The following is a 4516-nucleotide window of genomic DNA, read 5'->3' as shown; positions in this document are numbered from 1 at the left end:
GGCCCGTTCGGTGCACATTTTTGAAAAAAGCTAGGGAGCTGCCCCTAGGTTCGGGGTGTCACAAAATGTTGAAAAGTGGTCGAAAAACCACTATCCAGAATCGGATGTAGAATCATTAGACGAATTTAAAATTGTTCTACGACACCCATCTGCGACGTTTAGTATTCGAGATATAGCACTTTGTAGGTCTGACCGAGCAATTTTTGTTCCGCGCACTTTGTGCACCGTACACTTTGATGTTTGTATGAAAAAGTACCCTACCTAGGGACGCGTAGAGCAAATTTGTACCCCCGGGCATGTTGTCGATTGACATTCTGGTTGCACTTTTCATCATCTAGGGTGCGTTCCTGACACGTTTTGAGGGGTTTTAGCAAAAAAAAAATTTTCGACTACTAGAGCTCTCTGGCCCGTTCGGTGCACATTTTTGAAAAAAGCTAGGGAGCTGCCCCTAGGTTCGGGGTGTCACAAAATGTTGAAAAGTGGTCGAAAAACCACTATCCAGAATCGGATGTAGAATCATTAGACGAACTTAAAATTGTTCTACGACACCCATCTGCGACGTTTAGTATTCGAGTTATGGCCCGTACCAGGTCTGACCGAGCAATTTTTGTTCCGCGCACTTTGTGCACCGTACACGTTGATGTTTGTATGAAAAAGTACCCTACCTAGGGACGCGTAGAGCAAATTTGTACCCCCGGGCATGTTGTCGATTGACATTCTGGTTGCACTTTTCATCATCTAGGGTGCGTTCCTGACACGTTTTGAGGGGTTTTAGCAAAAAAAAAAATTTTCGACTACTCGAGCTCTCTGGCCCGTTCGGTGCACATTTTTGAAAAAAGCTAGGGAGCTGCCCCTAGGTTCGGGGTGTCACAAAATGTTGAAAAGTGGTCGAAAAACCACTATCCAGAATCGGATGTAGAATCATTAGACGAACTTAAAATTGTTCTACGACACCCATCTGCGACGTTTAGTATTCGAGTTATGGCCCGTACCAGGTCTGACCGAGCAATTTTTGTTCCGCGCACTTTGTGCACCGTACACGTTGATGTTTGTATGAAAAAGTACCCTACCTAGGGACGCGTAGAGCAAATTTGTACCCCCGGGCATGTTGTCGATTGACATTCTGGTTGCACTTTTCATCATCTAGGGTGCGTTCCTGACACGTTTTGAGGGGTTTTAGCAAAAAAAAAAATTTTCGACTACTCGAGCTCTCTGGCCCGTTCGGTGCACATTTTTGAAAAAAGCTAGGGAGCTGCCCCTAGGTTCGGGGTGTCACAAAATGTTGAAAAGTGGTCGAAAAACCACTATCCAGAATCGGATGTAGAATCATTAGACGAACTTAAAATTGTTCTACGACACCCATCTGCGACGTTTAGTATTCGAGTTATGGCCCGTACCAGGTCTGACCGAGCAATTTTTGTTCCGCGCACTTTGTGCACCGTACACGTTGATGTTTGTATGAAAAAGTACCCTACCTAGGGACGCGTAGAGCAAATTTGTACCCCCGGGCATGTTGTCGATTGACATTCTGGTTGCACTTTTCATCATCTAGGGTGCGTTCCTGACACGTTTTGAGGGGTTTTAGCAAAAAAAAAATTTTCGACTACTCGAGCTCTCTGGCCCGTTCGGTGCACATTTTTGAAAAAAGCTAGGGAGCTGCCCCTAGGTTCGGGGTGTCACAAAATGTTGAAAAGTGGTCGAAAAACCACTATCCAGAATCGGATGTAGAATCATTAGACGAATTTAAAATTGTTCTACGACACCCATCTGCGACGTTTAGTATTCGAGTTATGGCCCGTACCAGGTCTGACCGAGCAATTTTTGTTCCGCGCACTTTGTGCACCGTACACGTTGATGTTTGTATGAAAAAGTACCCTACCTAGGGACGCGTATAGCAAATTTGTACCCCCGGGCATGTTGTCGATTGACATTCTGGTTGCACTTTTCATCATCTAGGGTGCGTTCCTGACACGTTTTGAGGGGTTTTAGCAAAAAAAAAAATTTTCGACTACTCGAGCTCTCTGGCCCGTTCGGTGCACATTTTTGAAAAAAGCTAGGGAGCTGCCCCTAGGTTCGGGGTGTCACAAAATGTTGAAAAGTGGTCGAAAAACCACTATCCAGAATCGGATGTAGAATCATTAGACGAACTTAAAATTGTTCTACGACACCCATCTGCGACGTTTAGTATTCGAGTTATGGCCCGTACCAGGTCTGACCGAGCAATTTTTGTTCCGCGCACTTTGTGCACCGTACACGTTGATGTTTGTATGAAAAAGTACCCTACCTAGGGACGCGTAGAGCAAATTTGTACCCCCGGGCATGTTGTCGATTGACATTCTGGTTGCACTTTTCATCATCTAGGGTGCGTTCCTGACACGTTTTGAGGGGTTTTAGCAAAAAAAAAATTTTCGACTACTCGAGCTCTCTGGCCCGTTCGGTGCACATTTTTGAAAAAAGCTAGGGAGCTGCCCCTAGGTTCGGGGTGTCACAAAATGTTGAAAAGTGGTCGAAAAACCACTATCCAGAATCGGATGTAGAATCATTAGACGAATTTAAAATTGTTCTACGACACCCATCTGCGACGTTTAGTATTCGAGTTATGGCCCGTACCAGGTCTGACCGAGCAATTTTTGTTCCGCGCACTTTGTGCACCGTACACGTTGATGTTTGTATGAAAAAGTACCCTACCTAGGGACGCGTAGAGCAAATTTGTACCCCCGGGCATGTTGTCGATTGACATTCTGGTTGCACTTTTCATCATCTAGGGTGCGTTCCTGACACGTTTTGAGGGGTTTTAGCAAAAAAAAAAATTTTCGACTACTCGAGCTCTCTGGCCCGTTCGGTGCACATTTTTGAAAAAAGCTAGGGAGCTGCCCCTAGGTTCGGGGTGTCACAAAATGTTGAAAAGTGGTCGAAAAACCACTATCCAGAATCGGATGTAGAATCATTAGACGAACTTAAAATTGTTCTACGACACCCATCTGCGACGTTTAGTATTCGAGTTATGGCCCGTCCTAGGTCTGACCGAGCAATTTTTGTTCCGCGCACTTTGTGCACCGTACACTTTGATGTTTGTATGAAAAAGTACCCTACCTCGGGACGCGTAGAGCAAATTTGTACCCCCGGGCATGTTGTCGATTGACATTCTGGTTGCACTTTTCATCATCTAGGGTGCGTTCCTGACACGTTTTGAGGGGTTTTAGCAAAAAAAAAATTTTCGACTACTCGAGCTCTCTGGCCCGTTCGGTGCACATTTTTGAAAAAAGCTAGGGAGCTGCCCCTAGGTTCGGGGTGTCACAAAATGTTGAAAAGTGGTCGAAAAACCACTATCCAGAATCGGATGTAGAATCATTAGACGAATTTAAAATTGTTCTACGACACCCATCTGCGACGTTTAGTATTCGAGATATAGCACTTTGTAGGTCTGACCGAGCAATTTTTGTTCCGCGCACTTTGTGTTCATGGATGTCGATAAAGGTACAAGTTGCCGGTCGGGATAGCCGTGCACCAAAACTGTGTACCGATCAGGGAAAGTACAAGACGAAGGGTGCATCTCGAGCGTACGCGTTCATAGATGTCCATGTTGGTACACTTGCACCAAAATTGTGTACCAATCAGGGAAAGTACAACATGGAGGGCGCAGCCCGGGCGTACCCGATCATGGATGTCCATGTTGATACAATCTACGTGTACGTACCTAGTTTTTGTATCAAAAGTTGCAATAAAGTGCTTGTATGCTTAAAATGCTTATCTCAACCGGTCACCTTTTGGCCTGTCCTTTTATAACAGAAACCTAGAAAGATACTCGATATTTTTGTGTTTTTCCATTCGCCCGGGACGACGAAATGAGCTATGTGCACATCGTGCAGAAAACTGTCTTCGCCACGCATGTTTTTGTCTATCCACTCATATAATCACCCACATTTGTGTTCAACACGGACGGCGCAGCCCGAGCGAACGCGTTAATGTTTATGTTTGTACACACTGCTTGTACGATTCTAGGATTTGGTAATTGCGTCACAGTGCCCGACCGTCGCGGACACCATTCTTGGACAGAAGTCCTAGTACGTAGAGTACTTTCCCTAGGTATGTGCTCGTTCGTGACTATCGTTGCGTGCTTACGGACACGCTTGGGTATGTTTACCATACAAGGTTTACTAGGGAAACCTGGGAAGGACGCTTGCCCTCCCGTCGCGGACACCATTCTTGGAAAGAAGTCCTAGTACGTAGCGTTCCTTATTTTACTTGATCAGTTTGTAATGCATTCGCTTTGTTCCATCGACTTCTGCTACTGCTCACTAAGGGGTGTTCGTTTGCGATGTGTACGATAAGCAACTGTCTATCCTAACCAGCAGTTAATCAACACTTTTCACCCAAGTCATAGGAACATAGAGTACTTTTCCTAATCGGTACACAATTTTGGTGCACCTCTAACCTGGCCGGCACTTTATCGTTACGTTTTGTGCATAACCTAGGGACGTGGTGTAAGTTTCATGATTTTTATGTTTGATTCGGT

Source organism: Anopheles gambiae (assembly GCF_943734735.2).
Source record: "Anopheles gambiae chromosome X unlocalized genomic scaffold, idAnoGambNW_F1_1 X_unloc_75, whole genome shotgun sequence".
NCBI classification, from domain to species: Eukaryota; Metazoa; Arthropoda; class Insecta; order Diptera; family Culicidae; genus Anopheles; species Anopheles gambiae.
The sequence above is the reverse complement of the archived record's forward strand: the minus strand, read 5'-3'. Positions refer to the sequence as shown.